The 26735-nt window shown below is 37.2% G+C and overlaps 1 pseudogene; it reads left to right on the forward strand.

Moving 5' to 3' along the window:
- Nucleotides 1-421: 421 nt before the first annotated feature.
- Nucleotides 422-12221, forward strand: LOC148192383 (uncharacterized; annotated as a pseudogene).
- The last annotated feature ends 14514 nt before the right edge of the window (nucleotides 12222-26735 follow it).

The following is a 26735-nucleotide window of genomic DNA, read 5'->3' on the forward strand; positions in this document are numbered from 1 at the left end:
TGTTAGATTATAAGTATCAAATCATTGAGTGACCCTTAGTTCCCGTTTGAAATTTAACACAAATGATTAATCTTTTAATCATTTGTGTTAAATTTTGAATTGTCTGATTGAACAGTTTGACAAAATTAATTTTCATAATTTGCAATAACATGTAAGTTGGAGTCTATGGATAAGATTGATAAACTTTCGATTCAGTATTTGTGTTGTTCTCCGAATGCATATTTGATTGTGGTCATCGTTGACTACTCTCGTTTCATGTATTTCGGAGGCCAATGCGAAATGCTGCTGAAATTTTATCAAATTTATGATGTAGACTTCAATGCACGTGTCTTAGCAAATTATGAAAATTAATTTTTTTGAATGGGTAGGGCCTAACCTTGTGAGAGTTAAAAACTTAAACTGATGATTTCACGAACATAGAATGGATCGAAGCTAGATGAATGAACATCGCATCAGTGAAGAATATGATAAGGGTGTTTCGGAGTTCTTGCAATACGTTGAACAAAATGCTAAGTCTGTGAACGGGACATATTTTTGTCCTTGTGTGCGTTGTCTTAATCAAATACGGCAAGACTTAGGCAATGTGCGTGACCATCTATTCATGTTCGGCATCATGAGGACTTATAGCGTTTGGACTTGGCGTGGAGAAGTATTGGACCAGCCTACCACGTCACGAGGAACGAATTATGTGGAAGAATGGATGAGTGAACATTTAGAGGACATGATACGTGATGTTGGTGAAGATAATTTTGGAAGAGCTAATTTGTATGATTCTCTTATAAATGATTCAGAGCAAATGTTGTTCCCCGGATGCTCGAACTTTACACGTTTGTCTGCAACTTTAAAGTTGTTTAGTTTAAAAGCAAGGAATGGATGGACCGATAAAAGTTTCACCGAGTTGTTGGAGTTGTTGAAGGAGATGCTTCCAGAAAATAATACTCTGCCTATTCGTAATTACGAGGCAAAATTTTTTTATGTCCAATGGGTCTTGAATATCAAAAGATACATGCTTGTCCTAATGATTATGTTTTGTACACAAAGGAGTTTGCTTCGCTAAAGTATTGTCCAACATGTGGTTTATCCCGTTTTAAAAAGAAATATGACAGAAACAGTGCCGATGAAGGTAATGATGGTGCACCTGCTAAGGTGATGTGGTATTTGCCTATAATACCTAGGTTCAAACGTATGTTTTCTGTTAAAGAAGATGCAAAGAACCTTAAATGGCACTTTGACGAAAGAAAGTGCGATAATCTTATTCGACACCCTACTGATTCACCCCAATGGAAAAATATTGATGAAAAATTTCCGGAGTTTGGTGCAGATGCAAGAAACTTAAGACTTGCACTTGCAACTGATGGTATGAATCCGTTTGGAAACTTAAGTAGCAAACACAGTTCATGGCCAGTTATGTTGATGATTTACAATCTTTCTCCTATGTTGTGCATGAAGAGAAAATATGTGATGTTGTCCATGATGATATCGGGTCCTAGACAACCTGGAAATGACATTGATGTTTACTTAAAACCTTTAATTGATGATTTGAAATTGTTGTGGGAAGAAGGGGCGGACGTGTTTGATTCACATGTTCAGGAATAGTTCCGTTTGCATGCAATGTTGTTTTGCACTATAAATGATTTCCCAGCGTATGGAAACTTGAGCGGTTATAGTGTTAAAGGTCATTTTGCATGTCTCATATGTGAAGAAAACACTAGTTACCTTCAATTGAAGCATGGACAGAAGACGGTATATACAAGACATCAAAAATTCCTTCCTCGTAATCACCCTTATCGTAGATTGAAAAAAGCATTTAATGGAAGTGCTAAGGATGAGGTTGTGTGCAGTCCCCAGAATGATGAAGAGGTGTACAACGAAGTCAAAAACATTGACATTGTGTTTTGAAAACATCATAAAAGTACCCTTGCAAAAAACATTTGGAAGAAACGATCAATACTTTTTACGCTTCCATATTGGTGTCACCTTGATGTTAGACATTGTATTGATGTGATGCATGTTGAAAAAAATGTTTGTGATAGTGTCATCGGAACTTTATTAAACGTCAAAGGGAAGAGCAAAGACGGAATAAAAGCACGACAAGATTTGGCTGACATGGGAATCCGATCCGAGTTACATCCACAAATAACAGGAAGACGCACCTATCTGCCCCCAGCCTGTCACACTTTCTAAAAAAGAAAAACAGAGTTTTTGTAACTGTTTAAGAAGTGTGAAGGTTCCACAAGGTTATTATTCAAATATTAGTAACCTTGTTTCTATGCAAGAGTTAAAGTTAGTTGGTTTAAAGTCCCACGATTGTCATGTATTGATGCAACAATTGTTACCTGTTGTTATTTGAGGCATATTACCTCATTCTGTTAGGGGTATTCTGACACGCCTGAGTTTTTTCTTTAATGCCATTTGCAAGAAAGTTGTTGACCCTCGAGGTTTAGATGAATTGGAAAATGCAGGAATAAGACTACTGTGTCAATTGGATGTATTTTCCACCTTCTTTTTTTGATATCATGGTACATTTGATTGTTCATCTAGTCAGAGAAATTTGAATATGTGGGCCGGTCTTCTTAAGGTGGATGTACCCAGTTGAAAGATACCTTAAGATCTAAAAGGGATATGTCAAGAATCAGTATAGACCAGAAGCTTCAATCATAGAGCGATACGTTGCAGAGGAAGCCATTGAATTTTGTTCAAGTTATATGCCATCTTGTGAACCAGTGGGTCTTCCCAAGAGCAGACATGAAGGAAAATGTGAAGGTAAGGGTGTTCGAGGTGTGAGAATTCAAAGGTTAGCAGAAAAGAAGTTGACCAAGCTCATTTGTACATCTTAAACAACACTGTTGATGTGATTCCTTACATTTCTAACCACGTTAATGAAATAAAGGCAGCAAACCCAAGAATGAGTGAAAAATGGCATCTTAGTGAACATGTCAAAACTTTCTTACAATGGTTTAAGAAAAAGATTTATCCGACTCTAGATGTTTTTGAAATTTTATTGAGGTTATCTCGTGGACCGAACGTAGATGTCATTACAAATGGTGGGTACTATATAAACAATATTTCTTTTCAGACAAAGGTAGAAGATGACAAAAGTAGAGTTCAAAATAGTGGCGTCACACTACAAGCTGAGGCTGTCCACTTTGCTAATTCTAAAGACAAAAATCCAATCACAGCATCCATGAGTTATTTTGGAATAATACAAGAAATATGGGAAGTTGATTATGTCACTTTTAGAGTCCCGGTTTTCAAGTGTAAATGGGTTGATATAAATTCTGGTGTCATGACAGATGACTTTGGTTTCACATTGGTAGACTTGAACAAGATGAATTACATTGATGAACCATTTATCATGGCTAGTCAAGCAAGACAAATATTTTACGTAAATGATCCAGCGAATAAAAAATTGTCAGTGGTTTTAGAAGGGAAAAACATGCATGGACATGATGATGACGATTCTCTTGATATACTTGAGACAACATCTGTTGCATCTAGACCCATTGAAGACCAAGTTGATGACGTTGCCGATGTCATCCAAGCAATTCGTAGTGATCACAATGAAGGGATTTGGGAGAAAACAATATCTTAATAGGTTGTGATAGTGATGTAATCCTGCCCGACGTAGTCCATTGTTTAGTATTTTTATCTTTTATAGGTTAGCTTGTAAGGAGCATGGGTTACTATAAATACCCGTCTCCATCACTGTATCATTCACTTTTGAGATTAATGAGAATTAGGCTTACTGAAATAGAAATTATTCTCTCTTGAAAGTCATATGCTAGAGAGACCAAAGACTCCTTCTAGCCACCTTCTAAGCACACTCTCTCACTTCCATTTTCCAAAAATCCATGGTGCTTACTCTCTCATTTCCACGCTGACGCATCACCGGCCATTGTGCGCGCACATCAACACCACATCCTCCTTCAGCACGCGTAAGCAGCCACATCTTCAATTCTCTTTAACATCACAACCGCGCCTCTCATTTCTTCCCTCGTGCATCCATTACGCATCCCTCCATATTTCAGAGAGTCTCCTTCTGGTTCTCGAGAGCTCCATTGTCGCCAACCATAGATCCGCACTCCATACGCATCTTCGAAGGTATTTTATCTTCGTTCATCACACTACCACATCTTCTAGGGTTTCCACTTCCTTCCACCATTTTCCACCGTTCAAACACCTTAATCCCTTCGATCTTCACTTTTCACCGATCATCCGAGTCATTTGAACCGATTAATCGGTTTATATTGAGTCTCATCACCATTTTAGGGTTTCTTCGTGTCCAATTTGAGTTTTCCCTCTTTTCTAGAGTTCGTTCATGATTTTAGGGTTTTCTGCAATCTATTTCGATTCTCTCGGTTTCCTTCGAGTCAGCTCTCAATCTAGAGCTTCATCTACATTCTGCTGCGTATTTTCTTCGTCGGAGAAGCTTCGAGGAGGTCCGGTTCGTGTTCGCGCAGCTTCAATCGACCTCTCCTTGGAGCCTCGTCCATCAAGTGGTATCAGAGCTTTGGTCGTCCACGCGTCAAAGGTAAGTATCGTGTTTTTGTTTCCTTCGTTGTTTGAGTTTTGTTTTCTTGATTCGGTCTTGTCTGAGTCATGTTTCGTTCATTTGATTCTGAGTCGTGTTTAATTTTGTTCATTTTCTGTGTTGTTTTATGATTCCTTTAATGTCTTGTGTTGTTTCGCTATTATGAGTTTCCTTAACTTATGCGTTGTTCATTACATCTCTCTATTGTCTTGATTTGTTATTCTGATTAGAGTTGTTGCGTATCTTCTCTATTAGTGTATCGTGCATCTTGATTCAGTGAAGTTCCTGTGTTTATGTTTCCAAGTTGACTTGTTCTGTACATGTTTGTGTCGTTCTGTGTTTGAGTCATTACTTTGAGTTTTATTTTCATTTTATTCGGTGATTTCACTTTATTTGAGTTTTTAATTTCTAAATCCATTTCTGTCATGTTTTAGTCTTGTGCTTTGTTTTATTTTGTCATTTTTAATCTGAGTTTAACCTTTCAAATTTCCAATTCATAATTTGATTTGATATCTGCCTTGGTTGAATCTTGTCAATCATCAAGAGCCGTGACATTCAATTGAATGAGTTCGATGACAGATTTCTATGGCAACATTGGTTGATGTCTCATGGGCTAATTGTGCGATTCATGATCTGAAATGTGTTTGAATGTGAATGTCATTGCACACCAAATGAGTGATGAATTTCAATTGTGAGCTCGGGTGCAATTGACTAACATCAACACTATTTTTCACCAATTACACCGAAATTGGAATTTGCTTTGAAGAGTCTGTGAGTCATTGATACTTGGTTTCAAATTCTTTGCCAAGTTCTGATTCAAATTTTTTTCCAGTATTGTCTTTGTTTTATTGGTATCTATTGAGGTATATGAATCTGCAGAATTGCATTAAAATTGTTTACAACAGTGATTGAACTTAGTTTGAACTTCTGAGTTTGTGATCCATGGTGTGCATTCACTGTCTTCACTTTGCTATCAATTCTGCAATTGAGAATAAATTTTTGGTCACTCAAGGAAGCCTAAACCAGTGGTATCTGAAACTATAACTGTGGCTGAGAGTGATTAACCTCTTGTTTTCCTTTGGATTTTTTTTTCTTTGAGTTGAACCATGTTCACTTTCCTTTGGCAAAAATCTGATTAAGTTGCAAAACTGATTAGGTGATCTGTTGTGAACTGTGACTGAAAATAGCAAGTTCTAAAGTGTTATCCAACTCAGATTTGGCTATCAAATTGTGAAAAAAAAAGCAAAGAGAGCTGATGCAATTCACAATATTGTTCACTGTTTCAGTAAACTATCTCTGCCAAAATCAAATCAGATATAACTTTCTTCAATCATAACTGGTTCAACTTAAGTCCTTTTTATTGTTTTTAAAATCTGTTCTAGTTTTATTCCTTAGGTTCTATTTGTTGTGCTTACTTTGATCAAAAGCTTTGTTTCTTGTTTGTCAATTGTTGGTTGTCTTAGTTTTGTCTAATTCATATGTGCATTCTGATCTGCTGTTCTTAATTTGAGCTTTAATTGCTTTGTTCATCTGATCTAGAGTTGTCTTAAGCAATAGATTTGTTATGCTGTCATTGTTTTGTGGCTGTCTTGTTCTGTTCTGCATATCACTTTGCCTTGCCTAGCCTTTGCCTGTTTGAGAAGTTGTTACACTCTGGTTTCTGGAAGTTGAAAGAGGGTTTGTGTGCTTGGTAGCATCTTAGGTGGTAGTGGTCTGAAAGACTCTCAAGCCTTGAACTGCCAAGGGAGAATCTCCTTTCCAAACCTTTTCATTTATGTGTTTTAAATTTCAAAAGAGAAGCCTGAGTGTTGTGAGTTTTGTAAGGCTGACTTGGCCTAATTCCTTGGCAATTTGAAATAGAGAATTTCATTGTTCATCTAACTGTGTTGCTGATTGTTCATTGTGCAGGAAAAGGAGTTTGAGTGATCAAACTAGAGCAGTTGTGATTGTACTCATTTTAATCTGCTCTTGCATTCATTTTAGATTGTAAATTGTTTACTGGAATCATTGGTATATTATTTGTTTGAATGTGAATGTTGATTTTGATTTGATAAGACCTATGGGAACTTGGTAGATGCATCAGGAATTGCAAATGCTGCTCTGAATTAGTTTTGAGCTTCTTCATTTATGCATCAACACTGTTTTAACTGCCAATTTCTGCATTGCATCATGTTAATCTTTCTCCATTGATTTGATTAGCTTGGGATGGTTGTTTAATCAGTTGGACTAAGGATTGAACTCCATACATTTGCATCTAAGAACCAAATTTCTTGTTAAGAGGTGTTTTTTGTTCTAAGTGCTGAAATAACTTCTGAACTTGCCATGTCCTGACCATTTAGTTGTGCAGTTTTTGTTCTGATTAACATTGTTAAAAAGCAGTTTGTACGTGTGGGAAGTCTAACACAAGAATACCTACAGTGGAGCAAAAGGAGCTTTGCTACCTGCATAAACTACACCAAGCTGAATAGGGAGTTTCTTCGTTCTGTTGTGTAGTTTCGTGTTAGATTTGTGCCTGATTAGAAATAGTTAACCATATTTGATTGAATATTATGGTTGGATATCATATGGTTTAACTGTTCCTGAAAATTGAATTTGGTTTAGCAAATTTGGACATCCATACATTAAGTGATAGTGCTGGTCTAGTGTTATTGTTGGCTTAGCAGATTTAACGTAGGCAAACTATTTCTTTGAGTCAATTCAGACTAATAAATTGGATGTTGTAATTGTTGTTTGGAAGCTGCAATGATCCCTTAAGGGTTCAAAAACACCAATGCAGGGAGAAAGTTTAGATTAGGGCTGGGATTTGTTTTCTGTGTTGATAATAATCCAATTTGAACTGTGCTGTTATAAATACTGATTCTTTTGTTTCTCTGGGATCTTGGTGTATAGATAAACTGCAGCAGTACGTGGGATAGGAGTCTTTCCTAAAAGGCATTTAGAAGTAACACAACACTTGCACACGGTGAAGGCCAGAGAATAAATGGAGTTATCTGGAGTTTAATTGAGCAACAGTAGAATCTCAAGGGAAAGCTTGGAAAGCTTGTTCAGCCAAAAGAAAGGAAAGCTTCTTTTATAATGCATATTGTTGTCTCATGCAATCTGTTTGACTGAACACTGATCCAAGTTATCAATAGTGTTTGTAGGAGTGAACGAGGCAACTTCCTGATTAGGCTGAGAGAGCTAGTTGAAGGCCATATTTTGATAAAGTGAAGACCTGCAGCAGTGAACCGTACCCAGAATGTTCAAGAACAAGACTAGTAGCATAGCTTGTTTTCTTTGAATTTGTTTTTGTGTAATCTGGTTTGTAATAGGCTAGTGTTAGCTTTTTTATTGGGTTTATTCTGCATTGTAAAAGGCCATTAAAGTCCAAGTTTTTGGAAGAGTTTTTGGTGCTCTTTCAAACTCTAGGCAACTTTCTTGATTATTTGAATTTTTGAATTGTGTTCACGTTTAGGGGTGATTAGGCTAAAAGAGATTAAACTCTAAGACATTTCTGGCAAGGCAAGACTTGGTACTTAAGCAGCTTTTTAGCTCACCTCTCTTACTTGGGACTTGTCTAAGTGAAAGTTTTTAACCCTTTAAATTAAGAAAACTCTTAAAAACAAAGATGTCTTCTTATAGTTCATATAGTTCTTCTAGGTTAGATAATGTTGATGAAATGTTTAAACAAGCTAGGAATCTTCCATCCTTTGGTAAAGACATAGGTGCATTAACATACCTAGCTTGGGAAAAAGAAATTGATAAAATAAATCCTTGGTTTTATGGAGAGAGTGAATATTATATCCTTAGCATATATCTCTCTAAGTTAGAAGAGCATGCAAGTGAGTGGTGGGATGAAAGACAATATCATGTTAGGAAAGGTAGAAAGTCCTCCATACATAATTGGCATGATTTAAAAGCTTGCATGAGAAGAAAGTTTGTGTCTTCAAGCATTAAAAGAAACCTAGAACTAATTAGGGATTGCATTGATGATGGAAAATTATTTCTTGAGCGTTTAAATGATCACGGGTTTCTTCGTAGAGAATTAGAATTTGGGGCAAGACTTAAAGAGCTCAAGAATAAGAAAAGAGAAAGAGAGATTGAGAGAAAGGAAGAGGAAGAAAGGAAAGAAGAAGAGAAGAGAGAGAGAAAAGAAAACGAGAAAAGAGAAGAGAGAAGAAGAGAGGAATTAAGAAGAGAAGAAGAGAGAAGAAGAGAAGAAGAGAAGAGAAAAGAAGAAGAAAGAAGAGAAAAAGAGAGAAAAGAAGAAAAGAGAGAAAGGCAAGAAAGAGAGAAGAGAAGGAGAAATTGTTGCTGATGACAAATTCTATTCTTTCCAAGACTATGGAACATAAAAGGGAAGGTTTCCAAATCTTTACTTCTTTTCCAATCATGGTTTATTCTTCAAATATTGACTTCTCTTTCAAACCAATTGTCATTATATATTCTATAAAAACATTTTCAAAATATGACAATTCAAATCTTGAGTTATTGTTATCTTTAAGAAAACAATTAACTCAAGACAAAATTGAATTTGGACTTCTAAAATTTTCAAAGATTACATATCAAAGTATTAGAAGTTCTTATTCTCTTGTCTTTAAAGAAAAATTCTTTCGTGGATTGATATTAACTGAAGATATATTTGATGTGTATTGCAGATTCGTGTTTGATCCAGGAGGAAGAAAAATAGATCTAAAGTAATAAGGCCACTTCATGGCTCTGCTCCCAAGACTACGTGGAGCTTCTTCATAAGGCGATGCCAGATTTGAGGACAAATCTTTTTTTAAGAGGGAGGGTATGATGTAATCCTGCCCGACGTAGTCCTTGTTTAGTATTTTTATCTTTTATAGGTTAGCTTGTAAGGAGCATGGGTTACTATAAATACCCGTCTCCATCACTGTATCATTCACTTTTCAGATTAATGAGAATTAGGCTTTCTGAAATAGAAACTATTCTCTCTTGAAAGTCATATGCTAGAGAGACCAAAGACTCCCTCTAGCCACCTTCCAAGCACACTCTCTCACTTCCATTTTCCAGAAATCCACGGTACTTACTCTCTCATTTCCACGCTGACGCATCACCGGCCATTGTGCGCGCACATCAGCGCCACATCCTCCTTCAGCACACGTCAGCAGCCACATCTTCAATTCTCTTTAACATCACAACCGCGCCTCTCATTTCTTCCCTCGTGCATCCATTACGCATCCCTCCACATTTCAGAGAGTCTCCTTCTCGTTCTCGAGAGCTCCATTGTCGCCAACCATAGATCCGCACTCCATACGCATCTTTGAAGGTATTTTATCTTCGTTCATCACACTACCACATCTTCTTCTAGGGTTTCCACTTCCTTCCACCATTTTCCACCGTTCAAACACCTTAATCCCTTCGCTCTTCACTTTTCACCGATCATCCGAGTCATTTGAACCGATTAATCGGTTTATATTGAGTCTCATCACCATTTTAGGGTTTCTTCGTGTCCAATTTGAGTTTTCCCTCTTTTCTAGAGTTCGTTCATGATTTTAGGGTTTTCTGCAATCTATTTCGATTCTCTCGGTTTCCTTCGAGTCAGCTCTCAATCTAGAGCTTCATCTACATTCCGCTGCGTATTTTCTTCATCGGAGAAGCTTTGAGGAGGTCCGGTTCGTGTTCGCGCAGCTTCAATCGACCTCTCCTTGGAGCCTCGTCCATCAGATAGTTAATTATTGACTTTATATTTATGTTCATCAAAATTGAATTATTACTAACCTTGTATAATTTTTCAGGTATGTCGGCCTCAGACTCAGGATCGGGACAGACCAAACGTGGTCGAGGCGTCACACGATTGGCAGATGTGACAACCGGACGCATTGATGGGCAGAGGAGACATGTTGATATTGACCCCAGATCCGGTCAGGCATCAGAGCCAAATGCTGATAGGTTTAGGAGTTATCTGGGTAAGTTAGCAAAAAGCCATGTCTCTATCCTTCATGCAACTTGGGATGACGTCCCAAATGTCGACAAGAACCTCTTATGGCAAGATATTCAGGTATGTTTACTTACAACACTGTTGATATACTTATTTCTTTCATCTTTTTAAATCAATAACATGTGTTTTGTTTTAAACAGCAACATTATGATATTCCAAACACGATACAAATTAGAAAGAAAGTGTTATCGCATATAGCGATAAGATGGAGGGATTTCAAGACAAGGCTGACACGACTATATGTCTTTGGAGACAAACAAGATCAAAATCCATGTCAGTAGTATACCTTTACAGAGGACGACTGGATACAGTTTCGTGCATCTAGAGAGACTGAGGAATGGAAGGTCTGTTTCTTAACAACTTAAAACCTTTCATTGAGTTCTTATGATTTTACACTTATTTATGTACATGGTTTCACAGGGTAAAAGGTTAGCCGCCCAAGAAAGACAACGGCTAAACGATGCACCACACTTGTTATCATGAGGTGGTTATGCAAAACTGGAAAAAAAAACTTAGAAAGTCTAGAGCGGATGCCTTGGGACTTGAGTCGCCGGACCTAGCACCTGCACCTGCTAGGTACGAGCTGTGGAAGGCTGCTCGGACTAAATCTGATGGGAACATGACATCTTCCTCAGCAGCCTTGATCTCACAAAGAATTGTAAGTTCAAATTCTAAACATTGTTTGATTGTGTATCTAGCACAGCATGTCTTCTAAGTATTATCGTTTTTGTATGTGCAGGATGAGTTGGTTGAGCAGCAGACTCAGGGAACATTTGTTGGCCAAGGTAGGGACGACATTCTAACAACGGCCATCGGAAGACCCGAGCACCCAGGACGTGTATGTGGAGTTCCTCGGACGATTGGTCTTCGTGACTACTTTGGCCCCACACAAAAAACCACTCAATCAATGAGTCAGGAGGCACTAAGGCAGATGGATCTTTAGTGGGAGGAAAGACTCAACCAAAGCATGAGATCAATAGAGCAACGATTCATGGAGCAGCTACAAGAACAAAAAGAAATACAAAGAGTGCTTGAACAGAAGCTGCATTCCATGACGCAGGGCAACACGGGGCCCGGTGAAACTCCCACACCACCTCGTGTCAGCACTAGAGGATCATGCTCTGCTGTTGAACCTACTCAGTGCAACGGTCAATATGAGCTGTTGGTTGATGGGGATCCCCCACACATTGTGGCTGTCGGACGAGTGCTTGAGGGAGGGGTCACTATTCATGGTGTTCCCATATTACCCCACCACGTGCGTGTGACGATTGACGAGATTCGGGATCCCCAGGCTCAGGTGCCTGTACCCACTCCTGAAATTAATTTTGTTGGGGAGGCCCTAGGCTCATTTATAGCCTGGCCTCGAGCATTGATCATGTCACACATCGCTACTCCACAGGTATAATGTCTTTGTTATTAGTATTTCTATGTTAAGTTTAAAAATATTTTTTGATAACTCTTTGATGAAATTGTTATCTTCAGTTCACACGTCCTTAGAAGCAGCCGATTCATGACAAAGTCATACATGAAGATGATGACATCGCTGAAGCAGAGGATGATCCTCTATCAAAGATAACGACAAGATTACCCAGGTTGAAGAGAGCACCATTAGAACTATATTGGGATTTGAGAGTATTTGGTCTGCCCCCCCATGTGCCAGTATATATCACATTGCCTGATGCATTGGAGGTGATTGAGGGAGACAGGATGTTGAATATTTCCATCATTCAACTGTGGTGCATGTAAGATATTTAATTTTGTCTTCCATGTGTCTTTTTGTTTGATTCCTATACTTTCTAACAACTTAACTTTGATCATTTAGGTACATGGACACAATCGTTGTAGACCAAGGTCGGTCTTCCATGTATAGATTTGTTAAACCTCAGACCATTCAACCTTCTGGTAACACACTTCAAAACAGATAACATTATTTGCAAACATGGATGGATGAGTTAAAAAGAGACGTATAACTTGTGCCATACATTGATGGGTAGGTGTTGTTATATGTAAAAGTTCATTATTAAAGTTTCCTTAATTACTTAGTTAAATAACTATTCGTCCTTCGTGATAGGTCGCACTGGCAGCTGATGGTCATCATTCCCAAACAATGTAAAATTATATGGTTTTGTTCGTTGCACAAGAAGATGAGAAATGACTTGAGGACCATGCTTCAAGGGTAAGTGTTTCTCCAAAAATGAATTTGAATTTGATGTTCACCTTAAACTTTTATGATAAATATAGTTATGATAATTTTACTTTGTGTTTTTAATCTGTACAGAGTTATTGGTAAATCTCGAGGTCAACTAGTTCAAATTTTATATCCAAAGGTTGATTGTCATTTATAGTTATAATTCATTTTGTATGTTATTGAATGATCTAAATTATTGACGATTTAGTGCATCATTTTAGTGTAACCAGTAGCAGGATTCATGGGAATATGGCTTCTATGTCATGTGTTGGATTAAGACCATCATTCGAGCTGCCATTACAGATGACTGGAATGAGGTAATGATGCATACCTTGAAGACATTACAAATCAAATTCAGCTTTAAACATATATGAAACCATAATGAATCTTTCTTCAATTTTGCAGCGCTTCAAGAGTACATCTCCTATACCAGAGGAAACGATTAGGCAAATAAGGCAGGAGTAGACAACTTATCTTCTGCAAAGATGGAGTTAGGAACAGTTTTATTTGTTGTTGAACATTGATTAATTTTAGTTTTATAAGTTTGGCTTAATACCTCTTTTGGTCCCTCGAAAGGGGGCAAATGTTCAATTGCGTCCTACGTTTTTTAAAAAGTTCAATGTGGTCCCAACTTGTGAAAAAAGTGTGCAATTAAATCCTTTTTGGTAACGGCGTTAATTTTTTAATGGGCCAGCTAACAGGGTGTACTGAAGATTGCAACGTGTCTGGGGAAGGTTAATACGTGACTGTGTGAGGTTAATACGTGGCTATATTATTACAGATAACTTGGCAGTGGTGAATAAATCAGAGCTTAGGGTTTGGGTTGCAGAGAGAATTACGATTTGGGATTTATCATTGTGAAGGAAGTGTCTTGAAATAAGGGTGTTCTTGAAGCTGAACTCTGCAGAGCGAATTGAAAACCGCAAATCAGGTTAGGATTTATGTTTGATAATTTTATGAAATGTAGTTGTTGTATATGTTATCACTGTTGTCGCTCCCCAAAAATACCTCAACCACACATTGGAGGTAATGTAGAGAGAGTAAAAAATGGAACTTCTAGTTTTGGACATTTACTCACTCAACAATAATTAAACCAAATCGTAAATCTCAATTCTTACAAATACTACACCAAAGATACAGGGACATTTCGTGGTTCCACATATTCAACACCCCCTCTTCTAAAAACCTAAACTTTATCAGTTATCAGAATCACTTACCAGATTGAAGCAACCATAATTTCTACCTGCCCCACTGGGGAAATGACAGAAAAGAAAAAACAACACCCTTGCCACAATGATAATACGCAAACCGTAAATGTTAATACACTATGCAAATTTTAGCTTCAACAACACCCTTATTTCAAGACACTTCCTCCACAATGATAAATCCCAAATCGTAATTTCTCTACAACCCAAACCCTAATCTCTGATTTATTCACCACTGCCACGTTATCTGTAATAATATAGCCACGTATTAACCTCACACAGCCACGTATTAACCTTCCCCAGACACGTTGCAATCTCCAGTACACCCTGTTAGCTTGTCCGTTAAAAAATTAACGCCGTTACCAGAAAGGATTTAATTGCACACTTTTTTCACAAGTTGGAACCACATTGAACTTTTTAAAAAACGTAGGACGCAATTGAACATTTGTGCCCTTTCGAGGGACCAAAAGAGGTATTAAGCCTATAAGTTTATATATTGATAGTTTTGGTATTGGATTATTTTGTACATTAAGTAGAACTTTCTTTATATGAAACGCAAATATACTATACTATATATTGTTCTGGGACAATTTTCTGCTTTTCAGGTATGTTTTTAATGCAAAAATAAATTCATTTTAAAAAAAAAACGCCTAGTAGATGACGGTTAGTGCACAAACGGACGTCTATAGACGTCTAGCAATGCACAAACCGAACCCTAAACAACCCGTTCAGCCATATAGACGTCTGTTCTAGCACAACTAGACGTCTATATAGACGTCTGGTTATGCCAGAACAGACGTCTATATAGACGTCCGTTCGTGTCAAAACAGATGTCTATATAGACGTCCGGCTTGACACAACAGACGTCTGACTAACGTCATCCACAAAGACGTCGGGTGCAGGTCGGACATCAAAAAGCCAAAAGAACAGACGTCTAAAGCCCTTTCTGCACTAGTGGAGTTTTACAAGTTTTTTGTGATTTAAAATTTCATGCTTTGTCATTTGAATAGATTGAATTATTGGAATATTAATGTGTGACTATATGACATATGTTTTTGCATCTATATTAATTTTGTCAAGCTTATATCAAAAAATTATAATAAAATATAAATTAGAAGGCCAAACTGTTAGAAATTATATATTAATAAAGTTGATAAACAAATAATTTTTTCGTATATAATTACATATATATATATATATATATATATATATATATATATATATATATATATATATATATATATATATATATATATATATATATATATACTAATAAATTTGAAGGTAAATATTTATGGATAATTTTGTATGTAATATTACCTATTACTATTTTATTTATGGATTTTTGTTTTATGTAAATAATACTATTTTATCTACAAATTTTTAACTTTACATACAAATTTTGGTCATAAATAACAATTTTTCTTGTAGTTTTGGATTCATATTTTCTATGGAAAGATCCAAGACTAGTGGCTTGGTTAAGTCTTTCTATTATATACTTGTACTAAAAAAACACGTAATTAAAATCCAGCAATGAAGGTTCTAAAAGGGACGTAGCGTTTTCTAATGTGCCTGATCTGTCTCATGTGCTAGAAGCTGAGAATGTTCAGGTTAGAGAAGATCTATCTGTGGAGGTGCAACCTATCAAGATTGTTGAGAGCCAGAATAAGCAACTTAGAGGCAAAACCATTAGTCTAGTCAAAGTTGTATGGGATAGTAGGACTGGTGACTGTACTTGGGAGTTAGAGGGAGTCATGAGGGAGTCCTATCCTCACTTGTTCTCTGGTAAATCTAATTTTCGAGGTCGAAAATTTTTTATGTGTGGAAGAATGTAAGAACCTGGAAAAATGGATTTAAAAGAGGGGAGTATTAGATTAATATAACCAGATAAATTTTTATAGAAATAGACTTTTGGAAACAAATCTCGTTTATTATTCTGAGTCCATTCTCTCTCTAGAACCAAGTTCTTCCTCTTTTCTCTGCCTTCTCTCTACAACATCTCCTCCTTCTCTCTTCAATCTCTTTTTACTGAACCAGTAGATTTCTATTTAGGTGGTGCTCAAACGTCCGCAACGTAGAGAGCTTCAAAACTAACCGATTCATTTCGGGTTCTAAGCTGGTAAGTCCCTCCATGCAACCTCTTCTATGTCCTTAAACTAACACATGCAATCTCTATAGTGGCATGTGACTTGTGCTTTCATTTTCTTCAATTTTCCACTCCATTTTAGCTCTGAGAGTTGTTTTCTACCATCAATGTGGTGGTTTGTAGGGTTTGGTCGGGTCCTTGCTGTGTGAGGTACTGTTAGGGCATTCCAGTGAGTTGTATTGTTCAACTCCAAGGTAAGGGGAGCTAGTTATGTTTCTTTGAATTAATTATATGATTTGTATGTGTGGTGAAGTTTGATTGGTATGCTATTTTGAATTGCATGTTAAGTTTTAGGAATATTGGGTGGTAAGTGCTGAACTATGAAACTGATGAAAAGTGTGAATGATGAAACTGTGATTGATTGCCTGTGTAGTGAGTTTGATGAACTTAATTGTTGTAAATTGGACTGGTAGGAAGTACTTGGGAGTGGAAATTATGTGGTAGTGATAATTATGTGGTAGTGATGAGTGCATATTTATGGCCACATTTATGTTTGAAAATTAAAATTTTGATGGGATAATTGTGTTTAAATGGTTTATTTTAAGTGAATTTGTGATGATTGGAATTGTTGGGTTTGGGAAATAAAGAGACGTAAAAAGTAAGTTTTAGCGCATAAATTATTCTTGGATGTTCTAATGTTTATTTGTGCAGTTGAGAATATAAGTTTTATTGGTCCAAATGGCAATTCAAGGCCCAAAAATCAGATTTTATTTGAAAAATAATGTACAGATGGGCCAAACAGGCAACTTTTACCCTTGCACCTCCCAATTTCCTTACATACACCCCTCTTCTCTTAAACAGGCCCAATACTAAGCCAAACAGTAACCCTATTCTAAATACACCTCCTTAATTTTCCTACCCATACCCCTCCTAAGCTAGACTCCACCAGATCATGCCACGTGTCCAAATCCTCCCCACACAGATCTAGCCAACCATGTTCCGCCACGTCAGCCCTAACCCATGGGCATCATCTTCCACCTTCTCCACAGAAACCCTAGCCGCCAATGCCGTCAGCCGCCGTTCCGCTTCCGCCGTACCATCCTTTTTCGCCGGACCACCACTTCCGCCACACAACACCGCCTCAGTCTCGCCGTCACCGGACAGCCACTGCCGTGCCGCCGCTGCAAGCCCAACGCCACTGTCGTGCCACCGTCACCACCACGTCGTGACCTCCGTTCATCTTCTCCCTTCTCGAAACCAAAGCGCGACATCCATGGCCGTCGCGACACCAACTTCTTCTCCCTCCTTTCTCGCCGGACAGCCACCATCGACCATCACCACCGTTCATCTTCTTCATCCGCTGGCACGCCATCATCAAAACCGCAAGTCGCCACCCAAAGCTGTCGTAAGAACGACCATTACATCGCACCTTCATCTCGGATCTTCACTCGCGATCTTCCGCAACCACGCCGCGTACTGCTTCTCCAAAATCGCGCCACAACGCTTCAACGCACACCGTCGCCGTCGCACGACCTTCTTCCACGGCCAATCATCATCTCAGACCTGCAAATCCAAAAAACCCAAAAAATCCAATCGCCGTCATCCTCCGTCGCGCACCACATCGACACCACCAAGCCATTATCTACCCATCACCGCACCAGAACCTGCAAAGAAACTCAGATCAAGAATCGCGACGCACCCCCTCATGAGTTCATCTTCATCACCATCGAGCACCGAAGAGGAGAAGAGCTTCTTCTCCAACAGTGCGACGCAGGGGCAAGCCTTTGCCCAAATCTGAACCCCAATTTGGGAGAAAGGGGAATGCCACGTGGCGAGCTCTCATTGGGCACGCCTCTCTGGTCAAAACTGGTCAATGTTGTTTGAATCTGGTCAAGGGTGGTCAACTGAGGGGTTTTCTTGCAATTTCAGAAATTCAGTTGGGGCTAAAGTGCAGATAGAGAAAATTTCGGGACATTTGTGTAATTTTAGAAAGTCAGAAAAGATAAAAAAAATAAAATTCAGTTGTTGAATTAATTTAAATTGGGAATATCAACAGAAAATATCTTCCAAATAATGTTATAATTATTTAAATCTTTTAGTTATTTGGAAGATATAAGATAAAAGATTCTATCAACTGAATATTCAGAGTCCAAGCCCAATCAAGCCTATTTAAAGAGACCCAGGGGACTTCACTTCATTGATTCATTCTCTCATACTCCTCTCACTTTTCTTTCATCTTGTATTCAACTCCATTCATGGAGAGCTAAGCATCTAGGGCTATTCTGCTGTAATTCCATGACGGATTCTGAGGTTACGTTCGATTAATGCAATTGTTTACTTTGATTATTGATTTAAGTTGTTCTCTCGATGTCTTTCATCTATCTATCTTGTTAAGAGCAAAGATTTTTGCATCATAATGTGTTTGAATCTACATGCATATTGATTATATGAGTTTTAGGGTTTCTAGGTTTAAATTGAGAATCTACTTTGATTTAATTGAGGAACTTTCATATGATTAAATGGTTTTTATTATCAATTGAGAATGTTCTTTGATTGATTAGTAATAATTTCAACTATAATCAATTGAGAATTTACTTTGATTGATTAACTTTTAATTTGGTTAGGAGATTTAAGAATAGACATGATTAAACATAATAGAATTTAATTGAGAATGTACTTTGGTTGAATTTATTGTGAATAATCTAGAAAGGTTTTGCATTTGATTGAGAATTTACTTTGGTTAAATGCATTATCGCCCTCAAATTAATTAAGAATGTACTTTAATTAATTTGAAACTTAAACAATAATCAATTGAACAATTATCCGTGAATAACCGATGATGAATCTATCTTGGAAAAGTAGTGGAATTAGCCTATTTCATCGTAACTGTTTTTAAGTTTCTTATTTATTCTTTAAACACTCTTCAACCATTACTTTCATTCATAAGCATTGCATAGCATTCGTAAGAGTCACAGATATTCAAAAGCAATTCCGTGTTCGTTGGGAGACGACTCAGGGTTACTTCAACCCTGTCTACTTTCTTGAATACTACTTGGCAATACTGAAGTTGCCTTGAAAAGTAGTATTAATTTGATAGCTTCAACGACAGCGTATCAGGTAGCAATGTTAGATGGAAATCAAGTATGTGATAATAGTTGAAAAACTGTTATTTTAATGCTTAAAATTGACATAAAAAGCAACCTTTACACTTAGAAACTAGTTTGAAATCATGCTTTTATCCATATTTTCAGAAATAAGAGAGCTGGACAGGTTTATGGTTGATTTCAGTGTTTTTGTGCTGGTTTTAAGGTGAATTTAGTGAAAGAAGTAAAGAAGGAGAGAGATGGAATCAGAAAAGTCAACCAGAAACCAGAAAAGTCAACCAGTCAACCAGAAAAGTCAACCAGTCAACCAAAAAGTTAACCAGTCAACCAGAATACGAAAAAAGTCAACTAGACGAGTTTTGGGCCAGTTTTATGCGATTTTATGATCTGTTTGGGCCTGGACCCGTTTTCTATTATTTTTATGTCCTATTTAAAGACCTAGATGTCTTAGGGTTTGGTATCTTTGGCAGAAACAAAGCAAACACTCTCTCTTCCTCCCCTTGGGGGTAGATTGGGAGATGGTGACAGCTCTCCTCTTCTCTTTCTCGGGTTTTTCTATCTCTTCCATTATTGTTCATCTAGTTTCACCATGAATATGGTGAACTAAACCTTGTATGTTTGTTAGGGAATCAATGTAATCTTTTGAAGCTCTCATATATGGAATTTGTGTTTACATCTTAATCTAAGACCTATGCTTTCTTTCATCATTAGTTAGGGTTTTTCCTCTTTGCTCAATGCTTGCTTTGTTTAACTCATTCAATGCATGATTATTGATTTTGTCGATACGGGAACGTACGGGGAAGTCTAGATCCGGGGAATTTCTCCCAATAATATATTGGTTGCCTTAAGCTCCTGTGCAAAAAACTAATTATTAGGAATGCTAGGAATCGTATGAACTCGTAATTAGGGAGAAGCCTTCTTGAAAGGTAATTTAGAGAGTGGCATTAACAATGATGACTTGAATGTTGAATTCCTAAAATATATGAGAGTGGATAAGATGAAATTGACCCCCAACAACATATTCATATATATATATATATATATATATATATATATATATATATATATATATATATATATATATTTCATTGAAAGTGCTTGTCTTTTGCTTTTGCCATTGATCAAAACTCATGCATACATGTTTATTTTCTGTCTTGCATATTAAACTCCAATTATTTTGTTATTAAGTCTTAGCTAATCAACAAATCACATAACTAAACTAGGCCGTGAGTCCTTTGGGAGAACGATATTTGGTCTTACCGAGTTTATTACTTGAAACGATTCGGTCATACTTGCCGATTGTTCAACAAGTTTGTGACATCATATTTTGGTGATCATAAATTTGTCCATCAAGTTTTTGGCGCCGTTGTCGGGGACTCTGGTTTAACTGGTTAATTTGTGTGATTATTGATTATCTTTGACTTTAATTTTGAATTTCTGTTTTTATTTTCTGTTTTTATTTTTTCGGTTTTTATTTGATTTTGTTTTATTTTATTTGATTTTATTTTATTTGATTTGATTTTATTTTATTTTATCTTATTTTATTTGATTTTATTTTATTTTATTTTATTTGATTAGATTAGATTTTATTTGATTTGATTAGATTAGATTTTATTTTATTTTATTTTATTTGATTAGATTAGATTTTATTTGATTTGATTAGATTAGATTTTATTTTATTTGATTTGATTTGATTAGATTAGATTTTATTTTATTTTATTTTATTTTATATTATTTTATCTTATCCTCTGAATCTTTTATCTTCTGAATCTATATCTTCTCCTATATCTTTTTGTGCTAACAAATCTTTTCTAGGGTTTTGTTTTCTTGTGCATGCAGGAAGCAATTAGAACAAGGAGCAAGAAAACAACAGAACCTCTGCTTGAAGGTCTAGACGAGAGTAGACGGAGGAGAAGAATCCGAACATCTAGAGAACTTTTCCCTCCTCCAGAAACTCTCTTACAATCATCACCACAAGGTTCTGTTCATAGCACAGAAAATATGGAGAACAACAATGTTAGAAGAACTCTTGCTGACTACACCAATATAGCTGGACCTCAGCACTTTAACAGTATAGCTAGACCTAGAGTCAATGCAGCTAATATGGAGGTCAAACCAGCACTGATTCAACTGGTGAAAAGCAACCAATTTAATGGGTTATCTCATGAAAGCCCATATGAGCACCTCACTACCTTCAATGAGATTTGCAACACAGTCAAAATTAATGGGGTGCCAGACGAAGCTATCAAACTTAGCTTGTTTCCTTTCTCATTGGGAGGCAATGCTAAGCTTTGGTTGAATTCTTTCCCAGAAGAAAGTTTCACAGAGTGGGAAGCAGTGGTCACAAAATTTTTAAACAAGTACTTCCCACAATCTAAGGTGACAAAAGGCAAGCAAGAGATTTCTTCATTTAAGCAGGGTATGGAAGAATCACTGGGGCATGCATGGGACAGATACAAAAGCTTGCTAAGAAAAACACCCACGCATGGCTTTGAAGATCAGGAAGTAGTCTTAACTTTCCTTGGAGGGCTTGGTTCACAAACCAAGATGATGCTGGACGCCTCAGCAGGAGGCAATATTAAATGGAAAACTCCAGAGGAAGCAACAGAGATTATAGAAAACATGGCTACTAGTGATAATGAGCTACACAGTGAGAGAGGAGCTCCTATGCAAAAAGGAGTTCTCCAATTACAGACACATGATGCCCTGCTAGCTCAAAATAAAATTCTAACTCAACAGCTGGAGACTCTGACTAAAACTCTTGCACAATTACCCAAAGAGTTGAAAACTGCTGCACAGGTACAAACCCAATTGTGCGAATTGTGTGGAGGCGACCATATCAATGGTCAATGTGCCTTTCCAGTTGAAGCCGTAGAGGATGTAAACTACATGACCAATCAGTACCGTCAAGGAAGCTACAATCAGGGGTGGAAACCTCACCCAAGTATTGGTCAAGGGCAAACTGGGCAAGCTGGTCAATATAATAAGCAGCAACAACCCACCTTATGGCAACAGTTATTTATGCTTAATGAAAGGTCCATGAGGATGGAGGAAACTCTCAACAATTTCATACAGAAGACTGAGTCTACCCAAAAGAGCACTGAAGCTGCTATAAAAAATTTGGAGACTCAGATGGGGTAGATCACCAAATAGGTGGAAGAAAGGCCAAATAGAAAATTTGGGGCTAATACTGAGGTTAACCCCAGAGAAGAGTGCAAGGTGGTAGAGAGTGTTGATGATGAGAAAGTTGAGTTAGATACAGAAGAGATAAGAGAAATAGAGAGCAAAAGTACTTTTCCTTTTCCAATCCATCAAGGGAAACAACTGGACTTCACAGAATTATTCAGAATGGTGGATAATGATGCACCTTGGGAGCAGATTCTACAGCAAATCACAGTTTACACAAAATCTGATGAAAACATCTCTACAAAGAAAAGACGTAGAGATGATGAAGCAAAGGAGTGTATAACTGTTAAAAAAGAGTCATTCCCTCCTAAAGCAACAGACCCAGGCAGTTTTTCTATCCCTTGTACCATAGGGAAGAAAAGGGTGAAGAAAGCTCTTCTTGATTTAGGTTCAAGTGTTAACTTGATACCTTACTCTTTACTGGAGCAAATCGGCAATGTTAATGTGAAACCTGTAAAGGTTAATCTAGTAATGACCGATGGACCTTCAAAGGAGCCATGTGGGATTGCAGAGGACATTATAGTTTGTGTTGGCAAACTTCAGTTCTTGGCAGACTTTGTGGTGATGAAGATGGAGACAGAGAAGATACCTATCATACTTGGAAGACCGTTTATGAAAACGGCCAGAGCTATCATTGATGTAAATGAAGGTATAGTGATGCTCCAGGACAAGGAGGAGAGAGTGGTTATAGAGGTCTTTAAAGATGAGACGCAAACACAGGAGGAAGAAGCTAGTTATAAAGCTGCATTTCAAGATGCACCCATGACTAGCCGTAAAGATGAAAATCTCAAGGTTGCAGGTAACCATTGTTTGTTGTTTCAGGTACACAAGGAAGAAAAGATTGGAAGAGGAGGAGAAATTCCTGGTGACTGGGAGAAAAGAAGACTCCAACTTGGCACACCTGTAAGAATCAAGAACAAGTTGTGGGTTGTGAAGGGCTTTAAAGAGAAGGAGATGATAGAGATGGAGTCTCCACATTCTAGAAGGACCAAAACAGTTCATAGGAAACAGCTGAGGAGTTGGTGGAATGACAACATCAACTATAAAGAAGGAACTTGAGCTTTACTGGGTCAAGCTAATGACGTTAAAAGAGCGCTTGCTGGGAGGCAACCCAGTGATTTTAGAACTTTTAAATTTTACTTTGGTTTGTAATCTTTAAATCTGTTGAACATTATATTGCTGAACATAGCATCTACTGAAGGATGCCAGTTGGATATAGCATCTACTGAAGGATGCTAAGTGTGTAACACCTACTGACGGGTGTTGGTAAGTTTTTAACACCTACTGATGGGTGTTGGTGAGATTTTAAACACCTACTGATGGGTGTTGGTGGACTTTGGGTCAGGCTCGTGACGTTAAACAAGCGCTACCTGGGAGGCAACCCAGTTGATTGATTGTTTTTGTTTGTTTCATTTTAGTTGTATAATAGGGTTTGCATAAGTATTCTAAACATTGAATTGCAGGGAACCATCTAAACATTGAATTGCAGGGAACCAGTGAGGGGCATGTTTAGGAAGCACTTAGGTTAAGAAAAGAAGGAGAAGAGCACTTCACGAAAGTGCCGCTGAGCGGTAAAACAACCGTTGAGCGGTACTATCGCAGATTGGCTTTGGTTGCCCCTTAGCGGGACCCGAGCCCATTAAGGTATTTTTATACCCTAAGTTGCGTTTTGGTTTCTCTTTTCAGACTCTTCTCTGCACACACACTCCTACATACCTTTTCAATGGTTCTCTACAACTTTTCCCTCATCCCTTTTTAGAAAATCTCCCTTCCACTCACTTGCTCACTAGTTTTCCATCTAAGTTTGGGGTTGGGAGAAAGCATCATTGAAGGGGCTGATTTCTTCATTGTGGTTTACTAATGCTTAACAATGTATCTTTTGGTTTTGTGAATTATGTTTGATGCATGGATGGCCTCCTCATCGGGCAAAAAGAATCAAGACTAGAAGATCCAAGAAGAGGAAGATACAGAGGACAGCTCAGATTGATGAGGAGCTGAGATAGCATTTACGGATGAATGCTATCATATGCTTATGCTTTTGGGGTTTAAGTTTTCTAAACTTATTTATTTTTTGTTTTAGTTTAGGGTTTGATGTACTCTATTGGAAACCTGGTTTGTTATGATGGTTTGCTATTAACTGTGATTGTGTGATAAGTAAATGCTTGATGATGATTAGTGATTGATTGATGTTGAGATATATGTGCACATTAAAATGCTTATACAGGTGATTCACAAGCTTTGTGAACAAATGCAGGATATCATGATTGTGATTGTGAAATTAAGCAGGATGTGTATGTCAAATGTGAATGAGCTTATATGTGAGGTTTTGAGCTCCAGAGTTTTTGGTATGATTGAATGCTATTACTTTGAAAGCATGAATGACTTTGCCCAGGTTTTCTATGATTGAATCAATTGCTTGTTTTGCATCATGTGATCAAGGCCGTTTGTTGGAACCCTTTTTATTGGCCAAATTCATAAAGTTAGCCCACTAAAAGAGAACACTTTGTGTTCTATCCTTTGAACCCTTAGCCTTGAACATACACTGAAACCCTTGATTGAAAATCTTTACCTTGAGTTAACTAGAAGATCTTGTGTGGTATTGTTAAATGTTCAAGTTTGGGGTTGTTGGGAAAACATGAAAAAGGAAAAGCATTGAGCTAAGAGCTAAAAAGTAAGAATATGCAAAGAAAAAAAGAAAAAGAAAAGAAAAGAAAAAGAAGCAAAGCTCAATGCAAATGCAAAGGCAAGTTGGAAAGAATAAGAAAAATTGTGTTGTTATGATTCTCTTAACTCAAGGATTTTGTGATCCAGAAAAACCAATTTTCTTGTTAGCCCAGCCACATTATAAGCCATTGAAAAGTCCTTGTGATGATGCATGCTTGTGAATGTTTTTGATTGTGGTAAAATGAAAGGCAAAGTTGATTCATGTAACATTGGGATAGTGGAGTGAATGAGTGAAACACTTTACCTCTTATACACTTGTGTGTTGAGTGAAACACTTTACCTAGTGGGGAAATATTCCATAAGCACATGAACATCCATGCTTAATTGATTGATCATTCATGAAAAATAGCATTTGTTGAAATTTAAATGACTTTGTGAACACTAAAGCATGTGCACATCTTGATTGAACTCTTGGTCATAAGTTTGAGTGAAGTTGTTACTTATCTTGAAAAAAAGGATTTTTGAATGAGTGAACCATCATATGAATTGGTTGAAGATTGAGTTACATCTTGTTTGCTTGAGGACAAGCAAAGTTCTAAGTTTGGGGTTGTGATAACAGTTGAAAAACTGTTATTTTAATGCTTAAAATTGACACAAAAAGCAACCTTTACACTTAGAAACTAGCTTGAAATCATGCTTTTATCCATATTTTCAGAAATAAGAGAGCTGGACAGGTTTATGCTTGATTTCAGTGTTTTTGTGCAGGTTTTAAGGTGAATTTAGTGAAAGAAGTGAAGAAGGAGAGAGATGGAATCAGAAAAGTCAACCAGAAACCAGAAAAGTCAACCAATCAACCAGAAAAGTCAACCAGTCAACCAGTCAACCAGAATACGAAAAAAGTCAACCAGACGAGTTTTGGGCCAGTTTTACGATTTTATGATCTGTTTGGGCCTGGACCCGTTTTCTATTATTTTTATGTCCTATTTAAAGACCTAGATGTCTTAGGGTTTGGTATCTTTGGCAAAAACAAAGCAAACACTCTCTCTTCCACCCCTTGGGGGTAGATTGGGAGATGGTGACAGCTCTCCTCTTCTCTTTCTCGGGTTTTTCTATCTCTTCCATTCTTCCATTATTGTTCATCTAGTTTCACCCTGAATATGGTGAACTAAACCTTGTATGTTTGTTGGGGAATCAATGTAATCTTTTGAAGCTCTCATATATGGAATTTGTGTTTACATCTTAATCTAAGACCTATGCTTTCTTTCATCATTAGTTAGGGTTTTTCCTCTTTGCTCAATGCTTGCTTTGTTTAACTCATTCAATGCATGATTATTGATTTTGTCGATACGGGAACGTACGGGAAGTCTAGATCCGGGGAATTTCTCCCAATAATATATTGGTTGCCTTAAGCTCCTGTGCTAAAAAAACTAATTATTAGGAATGCTAGGAATCGTATGAACTCGTAATTAGGGAGAAGCCTTCTTGAAAGGTAATTTAGAGAGTGGCATTAACAATGATGACTTGAATGTTGAATTCCTAAAGTATATGAGAGTGGATAAGATGAAATTGACCCATAACAACATATTCATATATATATTTCATTGAAAGTGCTTGTCTTTTGCTTTTGCCATTGATCAAAACTCATGCATACATGTTTATTTTCTGTCTTGCATATTAAACTCCAATTATTTTGTTATTAAGTCTTAGCTAATCAACAAATCACATAACTAAACTAGGCCATGAGTCCTTTGGGAGAACGATACTTGGTCTTACCGAGTTTATTACTTGAAACGATTCGGTCATACTTGCCGATTGTTCAACAAGTTT

The sequence above is a fragment of the Vigna umbellata genome, chromosome 9, assembly GCF_029865625.1.
Source record: "Vigna umbellata cultivar VRB3 chromosome 9, Vumbellata_1.0, whole genome shotgun sequence".
Lineage (NCBI taxonomy): Eukaryota > Viridiplantae > Streptophyta > Magnoliopsida > Fabales > Fabaceae > Vigna > Vigna umbellata.